A 25,280-nucleotide genomic window follows, 5' to 3' on the forward strand; every position below is an offset into this window, starting at 1 on the left:
AATCTCTGATCCAACCTCATTTTCACTGACATTCATTAAGTTAAATGTCCAATTGCTGCTAAATTTTTTGGTGAAAACAAACAAAAAAGTCATTTAGCACTTCTACCATTTCCACATTTTTGTGTTACAGTTTCCCCCCAACACCCACCCCATTGAGTAATGGGTCTACCCTGTCTTCAGTCTTCCTCTTGCTTCTAATGTATTTGTAAAATATTTTCTTGTTACTGTAGCTATTTATGTCTCTAGCTAGTTTAATCTCATTTTGTAGCTAGGTAAAAGATATCAAGTGATTCCAATGGGCTCTCCCCCCTCTGATACACTTTGTTGTAATGGAATGAGGATTATAGTCTTGCTCTGAAATGTTGGAGCGTGATGGCCAGTAGGACAAATCACAGACATTGTCTATGTCCCAAAATATTGATAGTTTTATTACATAGTGGTTACAGAAATTTTAAATTCGTGAAAGACTGGCTGTCTCTCTCCTTCACCCCCTCCCACACTCACCACCTCCCCTTCTCATCCCCTTAAGTCATTAACAAACACTTTAGAACACATAAAAATTGTGTTGTACATATCATAGCAGTACTTTGTGGGAAGGTCGCACATTTCCTTGATTATGTAACCCAAGCTGTATACCAAGCCAGGCTCCATGCCCCCACTATGCCCCCTCCCTCAACTGAAACCCTTTGGGGCCTGATCTGATCCATGGGAACCCTTTGGTCAAATAACCCCCAATCTTGATCACTAGCCCTACCCCTACATGAAGCACAATACATTTCAAAGCATTTCAAAACAATGCAGATTTTAGAGCATTTTAAAGAGTCATCCTGTAAACGAAAGGGCTTCTCAATCAACTTTACCGATAGCGGAGCTTGCACTCCCTTATAATTATTCCTGTACAGTGCAAGTATTTAGATAGGTACTTTAATGCACAAGAGATCTGTTATGTGATATATATTAAGAATCACCAGCATATTTTCTATCCTGCAAGTGGCTGAAAAATAAATGCTCAAACTACTGATCTTCCCACCTCCGCAGCTGCTTTTCTGCTCTTCCCCGTTCCTCAAACAGACTTCTGACGTACATGACCATACTAGAAACAGGATTTTTGAGTGGTTTGAATTCAGGCTTTATAGTACATTTATTTTGTCTTCCTGCCAGCGAGGTAGACAGAGTATTACAGTCAAGTCCATAATCATTCCAGAGTCTCTAAAGAAAAAAAAAATCTTTACATAGAGATAAACTGGAATTAATGAACTATGATGTTTAAATACTATGAATTATCTGATTATTCAGATTACACTTCCTGATCCTGCCAATACACACAAGTAATTTTACTCATGCGAGTAACCCCACTGATACTCCAGGTACATATGTGAGTTTGCAGGACTGTACCTTATGCCACATAATTTAAGAACATCCTGGCACTTTTTTTATTGACAAAGTCTATTAATACATGTACAGTAGAACCCCATTTATTTGACCCTCCATTATCCAGCTGTCCATATCAACTGAACAACCAGCACACACAGGTCTAGAAGCTGGTGATCTCTCCTGGGGTGGCGTTGCAGATTTGCACCTTTTTTTTTGCAGCCTACTTAATATTAAACTTGTAACATAATTTAAAAAAAGAAGTTTTAAACATCTCCATGAAGTCCAAGCTCCACTTTATAAGGAAATATGCTTGTATGTTTTTATAAATAAATAGACTACCAGCTGGTAGCATTCCTCAATTATATAAAATAAATATGACGAAGAAATAAAAGCCATTCAAAATTAACCAAAAAAGTTGTTTTAATTAAAGGAAACTTCATCACTTGGTTTTAGCTCAGTTTTCTGCCTTTATATGCAATGGTAGCCATGAGACAATAAAGCTGCTGTTTTTCACTGTGAGCACTAGCCATCTGACAGCATTCATGAACACAAGAGCACAAACAGCCTCATAAATTTATTCTCAGAGCATGGCCTGTTGAAATTAACACAGCGGTACAAAATTATTTGCATTTTTCCACCTAAGTGCTGAAATCTGTAGCCATTCACCTTTCTGGAATCAAAGCAATATAACATGTTACCTTAAGATTAAAAAAAAAAAAAAAAAATTCTTGTCCCACATACTCTTAGAGATTTTTGCTAGAGATTTACAGCCTTATTTCAGTACTCGGTAACATTAGTACACCTCTTAGGAGCATGCGATGTAGCCCAAGCAGCCAATTCAACAAGAGCAGGAGTCCTCAAACTGGGGGTCGGGACACCTCAGGGGGTCACTAGGTTATTACATAGGGGGGGGTCCGCTAGCTGTAGCCTCCACCTCAAACCTTGCTTCTCCTCCAGCATTTATAATGGTATTAAATATGTAAAGAAGTGTTTTTAATTTAAAAGGGAGGGTCATACACAGAGGCTTGCAATGTGAAAGGAGTCATCAGTACAAAAGTTTGAGAAACCGCTGAACAAGAACATGAAAGAACAATGGAGACACATGCAGAGACATGCATGAGGGGGTCGGGTGCAAGGTAAAACACACCGAACTTAATGTTTTACTCTAAAAATTATTAATTTGACTGTATAATCAGAGATTTTATAATATACTTAGTGAAAGATCATTTAAATTGTACAGATTAAAATCCTAAAGAGCAAACAGATGATTTTTCCTTAGGAGGAGGGCAGAGAAACTTGCACACTTTTTTAATGAGTGCTGTCGAAGCTAACGATAGAACAGAACGTGGGATGGAAATCAAAATTCTGGAAGAGTTCAAAATGTAGAATAGCTTGGTCATCAAGAATGCTTCAGGGCCAGATTTTCAGAGGTGCTGAGCTGCTTCCACTTAACTGGAGTGCTGAGCACCTCTGAAATCAAGCCTCGTTATCTAAATTGGGCACCTAAAAACTGAAAACAGCCAGAACTAACCAACACTTTCAGAAATCTGACCCTTAATTTCTGGCATCTCAGTTTTCCCATCTATATCTACCTACATAGCAGTTTTGGAAATTTTAAGTGAAGTATTTTATTTCTTCAGATTTCACTTTATGCTAAAACTTGTGACCCTAACAGAGATGGGAATAGAACTAGGAATCTCCAGCTCACAGTCCTGAACTCAATCAAGTAATATATGGGGCTCAACAGAGGCACTACTACCACAAAATTGGATTTTTGAATAGAGTAAGCATGCAAACAGAGAGATTTCAGTCCCCTGAAATACTGAGAAATTTTTTAATTTCAGGAGGTACAGAAGGCACAAAAGCTAGCTGGCAAAATAGCTCACTAAACTGTTTTCAGTTATTTGCCCAGTTCTGTCTTCTATGCTATTCACAAGATAAACAATCATAGAAAAAAGTCAATTTGGCCTCTAATCCACAAGTTAGAGTAGGCAAGATTTTTTCCAGTTCTACACGCTATACTTTGGCATAAACCTTGGCATCTATGTTCAAGAGGAACAATCCATTCCAGCTCTTCCACCTCCTTAAGGAATCAATGAAATGATGGTAAGCATATTTCAGGCAATATTTTCCCTTTATGACAATTATAACTTTTGGAACAAACTAACAAGGGAAGAGGTGGATTCTCTATCTCTTAATGTCTTCACATCAAGACTAGATGCCTTTCTGGAATATATGCATTAATCAAACACAAGTTACTGGGCTCAATAGAAGTAACTGGATGAAAGTCTGTGATCAGTGTTACATAAGTGGTCACACAGATCTAATTTTCCCTTCTAGTCTTAAAATAAATGACTTTACTACCACATTAAAATAGATCAGATACCCAGAAAGACCATCTCATACAAGAGCATCTCATAGCATAAAGCCAAAAAAGCTATTCCAGCAGAGAGATTTTCTTTTTTTTTAGGGATTGAATAGTCTTCAAATTCAGAGGCTTCTTCAACTGCTAACCTATGACAAATTCTGCCCTCAGATTCAATTGCAAATGAAAACAAATGAGAGTTGCATGAGAACACTGAGAGCAAAATTTCATTCTGAGTTACTTAAGGCCGTTGATTCTCAGATATGCGTTTATTCTGAAGGCTTCTCTACTCTCCCTTCCTCCCCTCCCCCTTCCTTGAGATACTTTTCTTAAACTTGCAAAAACCTCATTACAACCTGTGGATTAGCAGGGAGGCCCACTGTCGTTTTCCAGGGCAGCAACAGATCCTCTCTCTTTACTCAAAACTTTTTAAAATGTCACTTTCATAATAGGGAAACTGTTGACCCATAGGTTGGAAAGAAACTAAAAATTTTAATATTAAAAAACAGCTATTCAAAAATGGGAATAGCTATTTTCTCCAAACTCTGCTGCAGGAGACATGAGTCTTTGGCCCTGATTCTGAGCTCTGGGATACCAGTACAAATCAAGAGTAACTCCACTTTAAAAAGGGGATTAACTCCAGGCATAACTGATATAAGAATCGGACTCCTAGTTCATCACATTATGCTTGCCTGAGTAGCAGGAAATACATCTTAAGAGTTTTAAATTAGGGGCTTTTTTTATGGAAAAGGGACACTAAAATACATGCAAGCTTTCTATCTACAGATCTGAACTATATACAGCAGAAAGTTCCCTATACTTGAACTTCTCCGTGGTTCCAGCTTAATGTTCTGGGTTTACATAGAAAAAAACAAGGTAAAATAGTCACAGATTTTAAGGGAAGGAGAGACCATTATGGTAGACTAGTTTGACCACCCTCATATACAGGCCAGAGAACCTCAGCCCAATAACATCTTGCATCAAGCCCATAATTTCAGTTTGACCTAGCGCACATCCGAAAGATATCCTGTCTTGATTTAAATACTTCAGATGACTTCCAAGTCCCTAGGTAACTTGTTCCAATAGTTAATTATCTTTACTGTTAAAAATCACCACCTTATTTCTGATATGAATTTGTCAAGCTTCCATTTCCATCCACTGGATCTTCTTATGCATTCATCTGCTAGATTAAAGTGCATCTCTTTCACATGTAGGTACTTACAGACCATGATCAAATCACCTTTTAGTTTTCTCTTGGATAAACTAAAGAGAATAAGTTTCTTTAGTTTCTTGATGTAAAGGCGTGCTTTCCATACCTTGAATTAGACCTGTAGCTCTTCTCTGAACCCTTTTCAATTTGTCAACATCCTTTTTGAAATGTAGAAACCAAAAAGAGACACAGTATTCCAGTAATGGTCTGACTATATTATCTTCAGAGGCAACATCACTCTCTACTTCTATTCGGTATTTTCCTGCTTACCTATCCAAGGGTCATTTGCTCTTTTAGCTACAGAAGCTCCTGTTTCAACTGGTTATCAGACTTGGAAGGAATAGATTTTTATCATAAATGCTGGTAAACATCCATTTAATCATACACACACAAACTCAAAAAAAATATTTCTATAGATAATAACTGAAATTTACAAAGTACAAAAAAAGCTGCTTGAGAGCGTATCATATTTTAAGGATATTTACTTTGTACATTTTCACATGATGTTGACAATTTGCATTTTAACAGTTATAAAGCTTTAACTTTTTTGAATATCAATACCTACTGTTCATTAATTATTGTCTGACCCCTCCTTTAATTTTCCACATCTATGAAACTTTTGATCTATAAAAATAGAAAAAAATGCTTAAATAAACATCGATATTATCCATCAAAATTATAAAAAAGTAAAAATTGAATTCCATCAAGCCTAGTTATCTACACCTATCTAACATTACACCTATGTTCATAGTCATTGCTTTCCAGAATACAGTTCCCATCTTGTAAATGTGACTTCTGTTTTTGTTCATATTAAACAGAAATCAGTGAGTATAAAACCAATTAGATGCTAATTATTTCATAATCTCAGAACAAAACAACTGTCAAAATACAGTAAGAAGAATAACTTGCATTGTATTTCAGATGATATGGCAAGACTTTGAAAGGAAATACAGGCAGCCATAAAACCAGAAGGCTATAAAGCTCATAAAAGCCAACAATTGAATTAAAGAACAGGAGACGTTCATTGAAAAGTGATTACTTTCCCCCCTGGGTCTGTCATTTCAAAAGCAGAGAATGAGGAGTTCCTAAATATCAACATGTATGATCAGTTGTGTGATCAAGCTACGTACATAAGAGGCCCATTTAAAAAGCACAGGTGCAGGGAGAGCCTTCTAAAAATGAATCTAGATAGAAAAATTCAACCACATGTGAAGTGAGATATCAGTATCATCGAATTGAGAATGTTTAATACTGACTGGCTTTATAGTTAGAAGGACTTCCATTTTCCTATGTATCCAACACAATATTCCCCCAAAGTAAATATATGTGCATAAGAAATGAAAACACCACTATCTTCTCTACCTCACTGCAGTTTAGGAGACAGTCCCACTTCATCCACTTGTCATTCTTGCTGACTATCACTAATAATTCTGTTGACATTCTCAATAAAATCCTGGTCCCATTAACTGAGTGGTAAACTCATATGGACTTCAGTGGGACCAAGGATTCCTCCTTCCTCTCATTTTTAAGAGATTTATTTGGATGAGTCTATATATACACAGAGGTGAATACATGCACTGTTCCCTTGACTGTGGCTGAAAATAGGCTTAATATTGACTGAAGTTAAAAAAGCGTCAGGAGAAATATGTACTTTCTTCTCCTGAAGCTAGTGAAAATACTCGTGAAAAATAAAGTACCCGTTACTATCTTATTTAAAACAAAAACTAGGGACAGTTCTAATTAGCAGAGCTATTTAGTCTATTCACCTAATGATCACTTCAGTTTTTACAAAATGTTTTCATTTTCACCACATCTACATTTCTGCGGTACAGGAGGGTTAAGTTTCTGATAAGTGGGTTCTCCAGTTACAGCTAAGTAAAGGAAAAGATAATACATATGCATGAATCTTAGCAAACCCTGAGTAGTTGTGCAACTACTGTGGGGAGACAGGAATGTATAATTTTGCCTCCTGGGGATTTGTGCAACCTACTCCTTCTCTCCCCCCCCCCCCTTCTCTCTCTCTCTTATCAAGAGAAGGCCACGTGGCATTCCTACCAAGGTACATTAAAGTAGTTAACAGATTCCTGTGTCATAATGAATCTTCTCTCTCTCCACCCATTTCATACCCATTCTTCTGTCCCATCCTTTTGGGGATTATTTCACCTGCCTCCGGAGCAAATTCCATTGGCGAAATCACAGCAACGACCTTGCCTTAGGCCTCAATCCTGCAAGATAATCCATGCAGTGGGTAGGTCAGCAGGCTCAGAGTAGTGCAGAGATCTGCCCGCACTTGTAGGATCAAGCCAATGTCTATTAATGTATGCAGTGTGGAGCTATGCACAATCTTCCAATCTGTTCCTACAAGCTTTGCCGCAATAAAAATAGGACCATTCTTACCAGGCTTTATCAAAACAAAAAACACAAATCTTCTTGCAATGTTGGTTACAAATTCAAGCAAGCTATGCATACTCGTAGACTCTAATCTATCTCCACATAATCAATATGGTACATTTGCCACATTTTGGTAATGCTAAGATCCCAATTTAGCAAGATAGCTGAGCATGTGTCAAATTTATACACGGGAATAACTCCACTTGATTTCAATAGAACTACCTTACCTGACAACTGTTTGCAGGATCAGGATCTAAAACTGCCCACAATGAAACACAAGGCTGACTTGGTGAAGTCAATCTAAGAGACTACTTAAGCAGCTCACAATACTTATTCCTTTACATCACAAATGAAACTATACTTCAAAATTGAAACAAAGTGAAACATTTAACTGCAATATGCTATGTATTTCATTTTTTAAGAATTTCTTGCAGATCCTTAGGATGCCAAGATTTTAATAAAACCACTTAAAGGGACAATGTCAAGTTAAATTTGACACAAACATTTAGATGTTATCAAAGTCTGAAGATACAATACTTATTCCCAAGAATTTTCTTTTATTTGATTCCAAAGGAGTGTTTTTCTTCTTTTAACAAGTATTCCCCGTGGAGTATTTGGAAACCAAATACTTAATACTAGCACAGAGAAACAATTGCCCTGCTCTCAGGGGCCAAAGGGTTAAACTGGCAGAGTCAAGTGACTTCTGTCATCAAACATATATTGAAGACTGTAAGCAGAGGCCTGTGAACCAAAGCTATTTAACTTTGTCCAGCTCTACACTATAATTATTTGCTGGCATAGTAATATTGGTCAGGTGTGCAATGAGATGTGATTTGTGACTGACATAGCTATGCCACCAAAAACTCCTAAAGTGCATACAGTTTTGCCAGTATACACTGCATAAATTCTAGAGGCACTTACTGGTTCAGTATATTAGTATATCTATACTGGCAAAGAACTCCAACTGTCCACCTCGTCCTTGTTTATGTTCTTAATTGTTTTCTTCCACAACATGCAAATCTGGATGAACTGGACAAAACAAGAGCGGCAACCCTTATTGGCAAGTTGACGATTTATTAAAATTAGGCTAGTAAGAGCCTAGGGCCTTCCCTCCTACACCATTCTTTTCAGGAGAATGGGAGAATGCAAGTCAGAAAGAAGTGAACCATCAGAAGAGATATAGGTAAAGTTAGAAAACTGTAAGAAGTCAGAAAAGATGCAAGTGGAGAAGGAGCATTGGAGTTAAGGCAACATATACGGAGAAAGGCTGAAACACAAATCTAGGATGAGTGACAACTATAGGAAGTCCTACTGAAAAGTTAAAATATTGCTAATCCAGACAACATACTGCTACATTTGTGACACACAGAAAATAGTTGATATAAAAAGGGGAGATTCAACAGTCTTTCCTGCGAGAAGCTAGAAATTATATGATACTATGAAGATAATAGACATTAAAATAGCCTAATCCCACTTTTGACAAAAATGTCCTGGCCCAAAGAAAGTTTTCAGATCCTCAAAGAAGGGATGAAGATTAGCTCACAATTGCTGAGGGCCAGAGATAGTCAGTGCGACGCTTCCCAGGGGGCACCTGCCACCTGTGCTTAGCGTGAGGCAGCGTTGTCTGGCCTGCCGTGGCGTCAGCTCCCCAACTTCAGTGGCCGCAGGCAACTCAAGCTCTGAGCTCAGCCTACGCAGGCTCCACTGTATGACAGGGCCGCTGAAACCCCCGAGCCCTCCAGGCATCCCCCTGACAGTCCAGGCCCTGTTCCAGTCTCAGGACACTCAGTATTTACAGAGTCCTGCTCCCAAAGGAACAGTATCCTTCAGCCTTACCTGTTACACCTCAGAATCCCAGCTCCCCTTAACACGCTGCAATTAACGATGTTTACAGTAAAACAAGAAAAAGTTTATTTGATAAAGTAGAGATTCTAGTAAAAAGCAAGTAGAAGTACTGGAAATAAAATGGGTTACATATAAAACATAAGTAAGTAATCCTAGAATGCATGTTAATTACTGCAAGGTCTTACAGAGCAAAAGCCCACTCAAAATCCTTACAGCACAAGATAAGCCAGGCTTGGCTGTGATCTTCCATTTGTGAGACAAGTCACTCTGTCCTTTACGTCTTCAGTGGAAAGACTGTTGGTGTATGGGAGGAGAGGTACCCCAGTCAATCTGTTGTCTTCATTCATAAATTGGATCCCCTCACACTTTTATTTCTTCCTGTACATTTCTAGCTCAGTGGTTTGAGCATGCGGCCTGCTAAACCCAGGGTTGTGAGTTCAATCCTTGAGGGGGCCACTTTGGGATCTAGGGCAAAAACTGGTCCTGCTAGTGAAGGCAGGAGGCTGGACTCGATGATCTTTCGAGGTCCCTTCCAGTTCTAGGAGACTGGTATATCTCCAATTATTACCTATTACCTATTTCACAATCTCTTAATGAGCATTTTGGCTCCAAATACAAACTGACCTATATTGTTACACGGACAATACACAATGCCCACCCAAGGAGAAAAGCATCTACTGCCTGGAAAGAACCAGTCTGAGTCATATCACCCCGTTTACCTGTCTTAATGCCAAGGCTTTGAAAACATAATTTCCAGTATAGATACATAATTCCTTAAATATTATCCATCCATACATTTTGTAATGATTATGACAACCAGCGGGCTATTGGCTCTCAGTAGAGACCTCACATGCACCCTTTGGTGAATTATTGTGCACATATTTTGATCAAGGAGATCTCTATAAAATCTGTGCCTTCCCCCATGCCTTCTGCCAGTTGGACAAAAAGAGTCCTGGGTCACAATCAGAAAATAAAATGAAATTTTCACAGAATTTATTGTGAAGAATATGTCCCTTTTTTTGTCCAAAATTTTCAACTAGCTCTAGCCAAAAAAAGACAGATTTAATCAACATCTGGCTCCAAAATAGCGACCACAGAAGAAAGTACCGAAAGGGCCTCCTATGAAGCAAGAACTTAGCTACAGAAGCAAACAAGCCTGGCCTCGCCAACAGTGATGCAAAGGAAGAGCTTGAAAGTTCCGCCGTACCCATGTCCATCATTCATCCACAGTATACAGTACACTAGGAACCAACCACACTCACATACTTCCAATCCAAGCCAAGATGTAGTTAAGCAGACACCTGACATTTAGCACAAACAAACGATGAATTTGACATTGTTCTTCAGTTGAAGAATGTAAAGATTAGACTTTCAAATGAAGTTTCTATCTGCACCATAACATAACTTTATTTGCCAGCAGACTGCCAATACTAGAGGTAATTTCTTAGTGTATGTCACATAAAAACTTGTTTAAAGTTGCCTTTGAAGTGATGCACTCTGCTGAAGTCCCTAAACATCACTGTGCTGTAATTTAATACCCATCTGCTTCAGCATCTGGCCAGTAATAGTCACAGACAATATTTGTATTGATTTTAAAAGGTGTTTACCATTTTAATCCAAATATACACACACATATATAAACTTTCAGTTAGTTATATTTAACTTTCTATGCAATGTTATAATATTTTTACTTCCTCTGAAGTGTGAATGAATTGCAGATGAAAGCCATATGGTTATTCTACATTGAAATGCACTATCAATGCTATTTTACTTCTTTATTGTTTTAGTTACTCATTCAATTTAAAAAAAATGTAATTTACTAAACCTTAGAGCTTTCCAGGGTTTCTATTTATTCAGAGAGCAAAGCAGTATCTTTTTCCATTTTGATAGCAAGTCAGCCTTCCAATAGTTTGTCAACATCCATTTTAACATTATTTGGGTTTATCTATATTGACTGATTGCTCTTAGAGCATGAGAATCTGAAGGTGAACTCACTAGAAACTGACTAGTCTATTTTCATGAAGAAATTCTTCAGAATTTATAAATAAGTTATCTGTTACATAGGTAGAGATTTTTTAAAAGATGTACCTTACTGATCATGAAACTATTATACTTTAACAAACTAAAAGATGCTTGTTTCTCCAATCCAGTTATTGGGAAATATAAACCCTATTTAAACACTCCTGCTGCTGCTCCAGCTTCACTATAAAAAATGATCCATCTGAAACCTTATAAGCTGATTTTATTACATTTTCCTGGAAAGGCAAATTAGCAAATGGTTTTGGGGAGAAAATAGGGGTTCAAAAATATAAATCAACAACCATTCTTATTTTGCTACATCATGTTTTGTTTAGTAATCAAGTATCAGGTCAGGGAGCAGAGTGTCATCTTATCCAGATTTGTTTTAGGATTTCAGGCATGTTATTGCTTGTGGTGAACTAAGAGCCTTCTTTAAATCACTACAGTATGATTAAAACAAATGGGATTTGAACAAATTAGAACACTTATGCAAAAGATGTAGGAGCACGTTACCATGCATTCCTATGAATATGTATAAATATGAATACTGTAATATGCAGTACTGTAATATTGCAACACTTTTAGGTTTTATATTATTATTATTATTTACAGTTGATCCTGTGAATGAGGAATCAGAATCCCAAAGAACAAAACTAGCTTCACCCACATATAGATGACTTGGAGAGTTCATACTTAGCACTGAGACATGGTGTTACATACTGTTTTTTTCTGCCCATAAGCATAAAATAGGACTCATCACAGAGAAAGTCACAATAAAGTATGCTATAACAAGGTCAATTTCCAGATTTATGTACTTACTGTGTATTCTTGCACAGGTCCCCTTATTTTATTTTAGACTAATTAAAGTAAAAAATGACTCTGCAGCATATCAAAGCTGGGGGTTTTTAGACCACTCTGAATGTAGCCATGTATTATGCATAAATAATAAACATACATAACCTCTGATACATCAACTAAGTCCCAGTCCAGCTCCTTTATAATTCTAGTCCTAAAGAACCATGCACGACAACCAGAAAGGGAAAGAATGCAAATATAAATCTGTCAAAGACCTTTTACATCTCTGAACCCCTGTGCTGCATCATGCATTGTTATTCTAACACACCAACAGCTATAAAACATTTTCAGTCTCTTTCAACGGGAATTATAATAGGGACAATTTTTCAAAAATATAGCTTCCACTTGTGCATGCACACTTTCTCTGAATCAGAATTCACACAGCGCCATTTGTTCAGAGAAGTCATACACAACTGGATTTTGCCTGTGCAAATTCAATTATTTGTGCAAACAAAATACCTGCATGTAAGTGACCAGTATATGCAAAAACAGAAGGCACGTTGAGATCTGCCCTTAAATACTTTTTATTTTTCCCTACCTATTTTAATCATGTTTTTCATGGGTTTTTTTCTCCCCTGCTACTTCTGTGACTCTCACAACAAGCAGAGGAGAATTCATAGACCTATCAGGCAGCATCTGTGCCCAGGAGCATCAAACTACTGCTGTGCACACAATTTATTTGGGACTAGGCAGTTGCAACAACTTCAGGCTTGACCCAGCTGTGGAAAAATACAATAGTAAAAGAGCCACTGCTCCAGTGGGACTGGACTCTGGGGCAGAAGATGCATTCTCTTTCACTCTCTCTTTCTGGCCCATTGACCATTTAAATATTTATTTATCCACAGTGAAATAGACAAAATAGTCAAAATTCAAAATGATCTGGACAAATTGGAGAAATGGTCTGAGGTAAACTGGATGAAGTTCAATAAAGATAAATGCAAAGTGCTCCACTTAGGAAGGAACAATCAGTTTCACACATACAGAATGGGAAGAGACTGTCTAGGAAGGAATATGGCAGAAAGAGATCTAGAGGTCATAGTGGACCACAAGCTTAATATGAGTCAACAGTGTGATACTGTTGCAAAAAAAGCATCCTGGGATGCATTAACAGGTGTGTTGTAAACAAGACACGAGAAGCCATTCTTCTGCTTTACTCTGCGCTGGTTAGGCCTCAACTGGAGTATTGTGCCAGTTCTGGCCACCGCATTTCAATAAAGATATGGAGAAATTGGAGAGGGTCCAGAGAAGAGCAACAAGAATGATTAAAGGTCTTGAGAACATGACCTATGAAGGAAGGCTGAAACAATTGGGTTTGTTTAGTTTGGAAAAGAGAAGACTGAGAGGGGACATGATAGCAGTTTTCAGGTATTTAAAAGGGTGTCAACAGGAGGACAGAGAAAACTTGTTTACCTTAGCCTCCAATGATAGAACAAGAAGCAATGGGCTTAAACTGCAGCAAGGGAGATTTAGGTTGGACATTAGGAAAAAGTTCCTAACTGTCAGGGTAGTTAAACACTGGAATAGATTGCCTAGGGAAGTTGTGGAATCTCCATCTCTGGAGATATTTAAGAGTAGGTTAGATAAAAGTCTATTAGGGATGGTCTAGACAGTATTTGGTCCTCCCATGAGGGCAGGGGACTGGACTCGATGACCTCTCGAGGTCCCTTCCAGTCCTAGAGTCTATGAGTCACTGGGGCAGAGAGAAAGACTCTACAGAGCAATGGTTAGGGCACCCATGTGGGAGGTGGGAGACCCAAAGTTCAGTCCCCGTTCACCGCCTCCTTGTCTCCCCACTTATGTGGATCTCACTCCTCCAAGAAACTACTTAGTAACCTATACAGCGTGACTCTAGGAGACAGATCAGCATTTTTGGATTGCTAAACAGAGTTCTGCAGCCCAGGCTTAAGCACTTATCTCCAGGGCTTAGGACAGAGCTCTCTCACCAGCATCTCCCATTGGTTCATCACCAAGCATGGTGGCTTTTGTGGACTGCAGTCTAAGATGCCTCTCTCTCCCCATGCATTGTATAGGGAACCTAGGTGCCTAACTCTGCAACCTCACATCATGGCCATGTGACTGGCCCTTTATAGGGAGATAGGGCCAGCCAGACCTGTGTCATAATTAATTAGCTGCTTCCCAGACTGAGAGAGTCCACTAAGGAGGGATGGGTGGTGATAGCTTATAAAAGACCTGAGACGGATCAGTCTGGGAGTGGGCAGATTCCCGCAGAAGGCCCTAAACCAGCATCTGTGAATGGTACTCAGGGGAACCAACTTGTAGGTTGGGAGGACAGGTATGGGAAGAGGAGCCGGAAGGTGGGTTGCGGAGAAGCCTAAGGAATAAAGTAACTTTTTTTACCTGTTTGGATTTTTTTAGTTTGAACCTTTGCTGGAAGAGGTTATGTTTGTTTGGGAGTTAGCCAGAGAGCTAAGCCAATCTCTAGCACAGACAGGTGTGAGGAGAGATTAAGAGACCTATTTAGGAGAGGGAAATTGAGGTAAGGAATGCTGCAGTGTCATACTTTGCCAGCAGGGACCTCTATGGGAGCAGCTTGCCCCTACATCAGGGTCACGCATTTCCTAGCTTCTGTAGGCCAAGGTTATTGTACACATCAGGGGATCCTCCCAGCCTTTCATTTCCCTCTCCCCAACCCCAGGTGTGCATGTCCCCTTCCCTCAATGCAAAAGGTTCTGTAGGTCCCTCTCCCTTATACCAAGGTCCCTCATTTTGCCTCCCATGCTGGGGCTGTATGCATGCCCCTATTCTCCACCCCCACAGTACTTTCTGTCTGGTAGATAAGTCATTCCAGGTGTCAACATGTTAAACTATATTGGGAGGATAGGCAGAGATGAAAGAGCAGTATTTTTATGCTGGAAGGCATTAAGCCAGTTGTTAGATCTATAGATTATGGCAGAAGTGCTTGAAGCTGCAGTTTTGCTAAAGAACTGGGTGGGAGGGACTTCATGTGCTCCCACTTTTAGTTTTCCCTAAAATCAACAGAATTGTGGTCCACTGATATCTAGATCTTTCCCCTGACATTTTGGAATTGGTTGGATGAAGCATTCAACAATTATCAGGTTACAGACAGAAAAAATAGAGAAATGCAAGTGTAAGCCTTCACCAGCAGAGCCAATTACTCTGGAAGAATTCTGCACCATTATGTGCATGCAGAATTCACGTTCCCCAGACATTTCTTTGCTTCCTCACAGAAAATGATGGGGAAGCAAAGGGAGGCCAAGAAAAGTCAGGCACCCCTCTCCAGCAGCACAGGTGCCTACTTTCGGGTGCCCAGAGCAGCTAAAGGAGAGGCAAATCACCACGGTGAGACCAGGCTGGGAGACCCCAGCTGGCAGCTCCTACCCTGTGCTGGGCTCAGCTGCTAGTCCTGGTTGGGCTGAGGGCAAGGGAGGACAACAAAACAATGTCTTCCCCTGCAAGGAGCAGCTGGGTCAGACCCTCACCCAGAAATCTCCCCAGCTGCAGGAAGCTCCGCACACACCCCGTCTGCTTCTTGCCCCCATCGCTCTTCAGGTACAGGGAAGAGGTTGCTGTATGGGGAGCTGCTCCCCTGTCCACCCAACCCCTGTGCATCTGGACCACCCCCCACATACCAGAGGCAGATTACTGTTTTGTGGGGCCCTGGCCAGAGCAAGTGGGGGCCTGTCCCCACCCACCCCTCCCCCAGCACTCCTGCCAGGGAGCAGGGTTGGGGCATAGGCTTCCCAGTGGGAGTGCTGGGCGGAGTGGGGCAAGCCCCAGGACCCCAACCCCAATTCTCAGGCAGACATATCTGGGCAAATCCCACTCCCCGACAGGAGCACCCATGGGCAGGATGGAGCACGTCAGGACATGGGCCCCTTTGGCCCAGGAGCAAATCTACAACTAACCATACCCAGACTCCCCCGCCAAATCTCAGCCCCTCTACACCCAGATCCTCCCACCTCCAAGCCTCCTGCACCCAAACTCCCACCTCGCTGAGCCTCACCCCCTGAATAAAGAGCCCCCTTGCATCTGGACCGCCCCACCTGCTGAGCCCACCCCCCTTCATCCAGATCCCCCCCTGCACCCAGATCACCCACTACTGAGCCCCCTCACAATCAAACTCCCCTGCACCTGGTCCACTCTGATGAGCTCCCCAAATCTGGACCTCCACCCCACCACACCCCACTCCCCCAGCATCCGGACCTCCCCACCAAACCCCATCCACCTTCACCTGGACCCCGCTGCAGAGTCCCATTTCTCCTGCACCCAGAACCCCACGATGAGCCCTTGTGCATCCAGATCCCCTCCACACCTGGACACTCTGCCGAGCTGCCGACAGCCAGACTGCCCCATACAGAACCCTTCCACCCCACACTAAGCTGCTCCACAGTTGAATCTGCCAGGCTGAGCCTGCCTGCCCAAATCTGGATCACGGGGCAGGACTGGGTGTGCGTATGAGCGAGACGCTGTCCTCCTCTTGCTTGCTAACTTGGTGTTATTAATTTTGCTGTAGACTAAAATGTGAAAGTGATACTTTCAAAAGTCTGAAAAGTTTCAAAAGTTTCCACTGAACTTGTCATGACAAGTATAGAAATGGACATGAATGCTTACATGTGAGAAAGGATCTTTTTTTAACTAGGCTTCTGACCATTCTTTCTTCTATAGGCTGGAAAAGCAGGGTTTTGAGGTAGGATTTTTTAAGTTTTAATTTTCTTCTCTCTCCCACTCCCCACAGAAATATCAAAAATGCCAAGTCTGGTCTCCTTTGGGTTTACAGTTGTCTCAAAGCACGTTTAATGTGCCATGGCACAGCTTAAAAGAAGGGGTATAAACTTTGAAATTTTAAGAGACTCTCTCCAAAACATTAATCAGACACTGAAGTTAAATAGGTGTTAAGAACAAAGGCCACCATGTTGTAAGCAATTTGACTAAAAATCCATTCCCCACTCTGCTTTTATTCTGGAGATGTCATGTCACTAGTCTCCAATCATTACAGTGCTTATTTACACTAAGAAAAAGACATTCAATTCACTCTCAGCACAGTTCTTCTGGTGATAGCCATAGTAGAGATTTTTATATAAACAGGACTCCATAATGGCGGTAAAAATGCTGGAAGTTACCAGAACCTTGTCTACACTAGTGCTCCTATCAGTCCAGCTGAAGCTGGCAGAAGCATAAGTGGGATTCCCCCCCACACACACACTTTCAACATAAACAACTTTCTAGAGTTTTCTAAGATGGAGAAGACCTGAATGTGAAACATAAATAGAATTGTGTGTGTATGTGTAAGAATACGTAAAAGTAATTGATTACACCATAACATTACATACCAAGGTGGATTCTCCAACACTGCCAATTTTTAAATCAAGATCAGATGTCTCTAAAAGATCTGCTCCAGGAATTATTTTGAGGAAGTTCTATGGCCTGTGTTATACAAGAGGTCAGAGTACATGATCACAGTGGTCTCTTCTGGCTTTAAAATCCATGAGTCTACAAAGTAACAAAATAGAACACAAATCCATCTCTCTTTCTTTTGTAGCACCATCTCATCATTATATATCACCTTATGCATTTACTACTTTTTGCATTCTCTAAAAATGAATAATGAAATATGAAATCAGTCACATGAATAAGTAATTAAGGTTTAATTTAAAACTAAAAAAAAAACCTGGTAAGTTTACAAATAACACAAGTTACCATGTACCTTGAAAAATCCCCTTTAGACTCATGTAAATCACAGAACATTTTGGCTCTTATAATGATCTACATTTAAGTCTCAGTGTATAAATTATGTCAGTCAACTATGATAAACACAGCTCTCCGTCACTATCACTTCTTATTTCAATATGCCTTTGCCCAACAGATACTGTTGAAAAAAGGATATTTTCCTTGAACATTTGAAATACTCTGTATTCTTTCATTAGAAAATATTTCATTTCCCTACATTAGACAAAAAAGCAATAACAACAACTGCTCCTTGGAATTTCTTATTTTCTAAAGCCAACAAACAAATCATAAGAGATCTATGAATAGAATAGAATTTAAATCAGGGCTGTAAAAGCTTAAAGGGTTAACTGGTAAGCATTAACTGGACCTTAACTGTTAACCCCGGTGGTCAGCGGGACCCCATCTGTGACAGGCAGGTGGGACCCCAGCCACAGCCACACCAGAGCGGCTCCAACCCCATTCCCGTCGGCAGCGGGCAGGCAGAACCACAGCCCTGGCCGGCAGCCCCTGGCCCACCGGAGTGACCTCAGTTAACAATTAACCAGTGAAATGATATAATTTTAATCGTTTAACTGGTTAATTTTTTTAACCAATATTTTTAACCAATATTTACATCCCTAAGTTAAATAATATTCCAGAGTAATTCTCTTATGGCAGCACCATTCTCATTGATCTAAACAAGAAAAAGACTCTCTTTGGTTAAAGTATTTCCTAGAGTCAATGCATATCTGTTGATTTACACAGCACTTTCTGCAGACTATGTACGGCATGTCTTAGATCTTACAGTAATTAACTCTTGGCTTTAAGAAAAGTAGACTATTTCAACACTGCATGTAATTCAAAGAACTCATTTTCACTAACATTGATAACAAAATACAAGCTGTGTTCTACTTTGCAATCCTCACTATAGTAAGACAAAAAATCTTACTACGACAAACGTTCAAGTAAACAGGGATTGTGCAGGAAGTATGTGAGAGAGTTGAAAAGAGAGCACATGCAGCCCGCTGCAACCTCACATCATGGCCAACTGGCTCCATGCAGCTGGTACCTACTGACCATGTTTCCATAGTCTTCCCTCATAGGATTCACACAGAGAAAGCCAGTGGAAAAAGGTTTGTGCTATGGCAACTGGGGAGGGCTCCTTAGGGAAACGGCAATTGCAGGGCCAGGGCATCCAGGGGATTCACTGATTCATACAACTCCCGGGTAGTCTTTATGGCAGGGCCCATGAAAAGCCCCAGAAAAAGTTAAAAGCCATTCTCCTTTGGCAGGGGGCAGTTGTACTCATGCAGCCTATTATTACTGTTCACAGATGTCTGTATAATACAATAGTTGCTTAAGCGTTTTTGAAGTGACCCATCTATTACCAGGAAACAGAAAACAGCAACAGAGTTGGCTAAATGAAAGTAAGTCTCCATGCAAATCTTCCCTTGAATCCTTAGGGTAGGTCTACACTGCAATAAGATACTTGCAGTTGGCCCATGTCAGCTGACAGGCCATAGGTCTCAGGCTGTGGGGCTATACAATTGCAGAGTAAACATCCTGGCTCAGGCTAGAGACTGGGCTCAGGGACCCCTAGATCATTTGGCCTGTTAGGCCTCTCCTTCCACAACTCCTGGCCCGTCATAAAAAAATAAATAAATAAAAATCAAAAGAATAGTGGAGTCTTGACCTTTACACTACATTCTGCTGTTTCACTCAGCAATTTACTTTTTTCTATAGCAAGGCCACCATTTTCCAAAGTAAACACTGATTTTGCGTTAACTTTTAAACACCCAATTTGACACCTAACTAGACCTGTGTGAATAACTGATTTTTCTGTTTGCTGGCAGTTCTTAACATTGGATAAAATGAAATGTTTTGTTTGACCTGAAATTAAATGTTTTGTTTTGAAGCTTTATTAGATTATTTTAAATAAAATTGAAGGAAACCTAAAACCAGTCTTCTTTAATTGAAAAATCAAAATATTTTATTTTAAAATTGTCAAAACAAAACATTTTGATTTTTTTTTAAATGCGAAGTTTTTTTGTTTGGTTAGTTTTTTTTAACTGAAACAATTTGGCAAAGTCAACACAAATTCAACTTAAGGCCTGATTTTCCAGCTGTGTCTGTGCAAGCATATCCCTGCTGCCCCTGCATGAAAACCACTGACATAAGCATTATTCTGCACAGAGATCCACCTGTGTGAATGCAGTTACAGAACTGGAAACATGGTTAGTAAATGCAGTGTAGAGAGTAGGGATGTAAAAGGTTAAATGATAAGCATTAGGCTTACCATTAACTGGACCTTATCCATTTACCCTGGTGGCAGGCCGGTTCCATGGGGCCAGCCAGAGCAGCCTCAGCTGAGCCAGCAGGACCCTGTCCACACTGGGCAGGTGGGACCCCAGTCCCGTTTGAGCCGAAGCAGCCACAGCCACAGCTGGGCAGGTAGCCAGGCCCCCAGTCTCATCTGCGGTGGGCAGGCAGGACCCTAGCCCCAGCCGTGCCAGGCCAGCAGACCCTCAGCCCCTGCCTCCCGGCACTGGCCCGCCAGAATGACCACGGTTAACCGGTTCAACAATATAATTTGAATCATTTAACCGATTCACTTTTTTAAAATGATATTTACATCCCTAGTAGAGAGGACTTTGAATGAGAACAAACCAACTACGGCAACAGCAGAAACCCCTTGTAGCACTTCTGTCATGGTATAATTCCCCACTCTGAACCTTAGCGTCCAAAATATGGGGTACCAGCATGAATTCCTCTAAGCTCAATTACCAGCTTAGTACTTGTAGCGCTGCCACCAACCTGGAATTCTAGTGCCTGGTACACTCTGGTCCCCTCAAAACCTTGCCCGGAGACCCCCAAGACCCAGACCCTCTGGATCTTAACACAAGGAAAGTAAACGCTTTCCCTCACCATTGTCTCTCCCAGGCTTCCCCTCCCTGGGTTACCCTGGAAGATCACTGTGATTCAAACTCCTTGAATCTTAAAACAAAGAGGAAAATTCACCTTCCCCCCTCCTTCTCTCTTCCCCTCTCAGACTCTCTCTGAAAGAGAAAGTAATCCTAACTCAGAGAGAAAATTAACCTCTTTCCCCCACTTCCCTCCTTTCTCCCCACCAATTCCCTGGTGAATCCAGACCCAGTCCCCTGGGGTCTCACCAGAATAAAAAAAAACCAATCAGGTTCTTAAACAAGAAAAGCTTTTAATTAAAGAAAAAAAAACAGTAAAAATTCTCTTTGTAAAGATGGAATATGTTACAGGGTCTTTCAGCTATAGGCACTGGGAATACCCTCCCAGCCTAAGTATACAAGTACAAAGTAAAATCCTTTCAGCAAAATACTCATTTGAACTCCTCCCAGCAAAATACACATTTGCAAATAAAGAAAACAAAACATAAACCTAACTCGCCTTATCACCTAGTACTTACTATTTTGAATCTATAAGAACCTGTATCAGGGAGATTAGAGAGAAACCTGGTTGCACGTCTGGTCACTCTCAGAACCCAGAGAGAACAACCACCAAAAACTAACAGCACACACAAAAACCTTCCCTCCCTCAAGATCTGAAAGTATCCTGTCCCCTGATTGGTCCTCTGGTCAGGTGACAGCCAGGCTCACTGAACTTGTTAACCCTTTACAGTCAAAAGAGACATGAAGTACTCCTGTTCTATTAACCCTTAACTATCTGTTTATGACAACTTCAATGGCAAAACTGTGCCCCTGCCACATCTCCTACATCAAAGGAGGACCCTAAACACAGTGGGTTCCACTTTGTGGGATTAGCAGATTACTAATCTACAGAGAGGTACTCTGAACTGCCTGCAGGTATCAGAGGAGTGCACTCTGATTCCTATACCTGCAGCAATGCATTGGAAGATTTGAAGGAAAGCACTAAATCAATTCGCCACTACACATTGTCTGGTCAGAATGCCTCACTGGGGGGAGGGGGACAAACAGGTGTTGAATAAGCTAGGACCTCAGTAGTGGCTGTTGAGCTTCTTTGCCTGAACCGGAGAATTCTGGCTCTCACAGGGCAAGCCTATGGCCAGGTCCACACTACAGTGTTAAATCGATTTAAACAGCGTTAAATCAATTTAATGCTGTAACCGTCCACACTACAAGGCACTTAAAATCGATTTTAAGGGGTCTTAAAATCGATTTCTGTACTCCAGCTAAACGAAAGGAGTAACCCTAAAATTGATATTACTAAATCGATTTAGGGTTAGTGTGGACGGATATAGAAGTTATTGGTCCTATTCTTTTACTGAGCTACCCAGAGTGCACCGCTCTGGAAATCGATGGTACCCTGGGACCATGGACGCACACCACCGAAGTAATGTGCCCTAGTGTGGACGCATAAAATCGATTTTACTAATATCGATTTAAAGCTGTAGTGTGGACATAGGCTATGCAAAGTTTGTTTGCTCAGATTTACCAGAGTGGTTAAGGATTTGCTCCAAAACATGGTTGCAGAAATCTGTAAACAGTCAAAAGATAAGTTTAGAAGAGTGTTTTTTAAGAACTAAAGCCATAATAGTTATTTCACCTGGGCAGAAAGGAAAATGGCTCCTTTCACAAAGAATGAGCTTTTCACCTCTGCTAGACACTAAGGATATGTCTACACTGTCCCAGGCGGTGGGGCTTCGGCTTTCTGCCCTGGTCCCCAACAAGTCTAATGCCAGCTCTGCTGGGCAGACCCCCTGAAACCAGCTCGCAGCCCCCCAGTGGGCCCCGGATCTCTGGTTGAGAACCACTGACATAATCCATCTGCGTGCTAGGGCAAGTACAGTCCTCCCCCACAGGATGCATTACATATTAATATCAGCACATTAGATCTAAGCTGAAGTATGCACAATTGAAATTTATGATCACTGCATTATCTTGATGCAAAAGAATTACGCACTGGAGATTGCATGGTGTCTAAACCTCAGAACACATGACTAAATAGCATATACCTTAGACTGACAGCACAGATTTTCATTTATAATTAGCCTGAGGGCAAATAAGAATTGACAAGACACTCTGATGTCATTTCATGCATCTTTTGTAACCTCTGCAAAAAGTTGATATAAAAATCTTACAACAGCTGAGACATAAAAGAATACAGAGTGGTTCTTTGAAGACATATGCAGTTTCCAAACATTAAGCATCAAATACAGGCTTGATTTCTGTTTCATATAAGAACGAGATTTTAAACAGAAGTGCTGACTTAAACACCAAGATATCACAAGTTCAGTGCCAAGTAACCTACACCTTTTGATTAGAGGTAAACAAGCCACTTCCCTGTTCACTGAAAATGTCTCATTTGTATTTACCAAAACCAAGCAGTCAGCTCAAATATCCTTTACATGTTGATACTGGCAACACACCAAGAGGTTCAACTCAGCACAGCCAAACTGCTACAACAGGTGCAGCACAGACCAACAGCGTCCTCAAAAAAACAAAACCAAATAATATGGTTGTGACCAGAAGATCAACACAACACAAAACGTATTACTTTACCCCACCCGAACTGCCTGAGGATAGGACTCCCAGTGCGAGGTTAAACTATGCCCTGCCCTCATGAAGCCAAACGAGCAGCCTCTCCTTTTCGCTGGGCAGCAGGAGTGGAGCTGGTGAGAGAGAGAAACAGATTTGGACTGCAGGGGTGGAGCAAGGGGCACAACAAGCCAGCGAATGCAAACAGGGCTGGAAGGGGAAACGCTGATAACGCTGTCAAGGATAGACGGGAGGCGTCTCTTCCAAAGCATCTCACGCCAAGGCAGTAGTTTTGCAATGGGTTTGATAAGAGCTTAAAGCGCTCTGTTTATTTCATTTTTCTCCAGCGCTCCTACGTTCAGTTTGTCACAGCTGGAGCAAACAGCCGCGCCTAGGCCTTTCCTTCATTCCCTCCCAGCCCCTCCTTTAAGCTGCTGCACAATCCGATGGGGGGAAAGTAACCCCAGGGAGGATCGGCACTTTCCCCGCTCTCCCCTTGTGACCGTGAAACACAAGCAGAAAACCTGCCTCTTCACACGAAACAGGGACTGGAACAAAGCGGGTGTGGTTTGTCTGCAGGCTTCTGGGGGGCTCGTTTCGACACAGGTTCCCCTCTCAGGGCAGGTGCGCGTGTTCACACGCGGCGCGGACTAAGCACCGGGCGAGGCACGGCGGGGGCGGTCACCCCACTATCTCACCCCTCCGCCAGGCTGGGGCGGCTGGCCGTGCGAGCGCTTGCTTAGGCAACAGCAGGGAGGGAAGCGGCGGCTGCTTTAGTGGGAAGGGTGGTGGGGAAACGCCGAGTCCAGGGAGAACCGGAGCCGCGCTGCAAAATGCTACCTGTGAAGCAACAAACGCACGGTCCCTTCCCCCCACCCGCGAGCCACCAATTCCCAGCCACCCACCGTCCCCCGGCGCTGCGCACAGATGCTGCCAGCCTCCCCGCCCCGGCAACCCGAGACAATTCCCTGCGGGCCTCCAGACAGCCAACCCCCGCCACGCAACCCTGGGCCGGCCGGCGCTCCGCGGCACAGACCCCAACCCAAATCCTGGAACCGCAGAGGCCACTCACTCAGCCCGCAGGCGGCGGCGGCTGCTCCGCGTCTCCCCGGCGCTGCAAAGAGCTCGGCCAGACAGCCGTCGGCGTGCAACGAGCACTGGCTAAAGCTCCTACCTGCAAGGCTGCAACTCCTCCGCTTCCCAGGGCCGCCTCCCGCTGCTCTGCGTGCAGCTGCCGAGGCGCCTGCAACAGGGGGCAGCAGCAGGAGGAGGAGTTGGTGCCAGTGTGTAACAAGTTTGGGTTGCCCCGCAGTATGGCGGCTGCTGCTGGAGGGGGAGGAGGAGGGAGCTCAAGGCAGCAGCCTGAGGGCTTGTTGCCCTGCCGAGAGCAGCTCCAGGGGGAGGGGATGCTGGGGGTTGTGACTTGGAGGGAGGGGAGCTGGAGGCAGCCCGGGCTCAAGCTGTGACAAGCGAGGAAGATTTTGATAGTTGTTTTCAGAGGGAGATTTTGGTCAATGGCTCGGGGAAGTAGGCACAGAAAAACCTGCCAGCCCCGGGCTGGGGGAGGGGAGAGCACTTGCAAACGCTGCCTCAAAACGATGATGGAGTGTTAGCTGCAAATCCGGGGCGGGAGGGATTCAGACGTGTTTGTCCACAGAAACCATGCTGCATTTCCATACACTGCTGCTGGTACCTGTAAGCACTGGGGGAGAGGAAGACCTTTCTCTTCAAAATACCAGGGCTGGAAATGGAAACGTCCAGAGCGGAGGGTTTTTCATTTGTAACACGTTATTTCTCATTTGTGTGCCAATTTATCTGGCTTTGAATCATAAACCTGGGCGTCTTAATTCTCACACACACACACACAGAGTATACTAACCTGGCTAACCCAGGCAAGTTTGCTCCTGCTGAATATTCACAAGTGCCCTGATTACTGTGTCATCTCCTGTATATAGAATGAAGTTATGTAGCTGAGAGACACTAGTGTGTGGGGGTGGGGGAGTTAATTCTAAACAAGAAAGGAACTATCAAACACTAAAGATTG

At 42.0% G+C, this 25,280-nt stretch overlaps 1 protein-coding gene across 8 annotated transcripts in view; it reads right to left on the reverse strand.

Moving 5' to 3' along the window:
* SEMA4D (semaphorin 4D) overlaps positions 1 to 24,706 on the reverse strand; it is a 154,738-nt gene extending 130,032 nt beyond the window's left edge. For 3 of the 8 annotated variants that reach the window (XM_030568011.1, XM_030568012.1, XM_030568010.1), the window contains exon 1: positions 24,411 to 24,706. The gene's annotated coding sequence lies outside the window, so the exon portion shown is untranslated. Of the gene's footprint in view, positions 1 to 23,260; positions 23,529 to 24,308; positions 24,381 to 24,410 lie in introns of those variants that run through there. The other 5 variants (XM_030568013.1, XM_030568003.1, XM_030568005.1 and 2 more) reach the window with 5 other exon arrangements.
* Positions 24,707 to 25,280: the final 574 nt, after the last annotated feature.

This window comes from Gopherus evgoodei, chromosome 6, assembly GCF_007399415.2.
Source record: "Gopherus evgoodei ecotype Sinaloan lineage chromosome 6, rGopEvg1_v1.p, whole genome shotgun sequence".
Taxonomy (NCBI): Eukaryota; Metazoa; Chordata; order Testudines; family Testudinidae; genus Gopherus; species Gopherus evgoodei.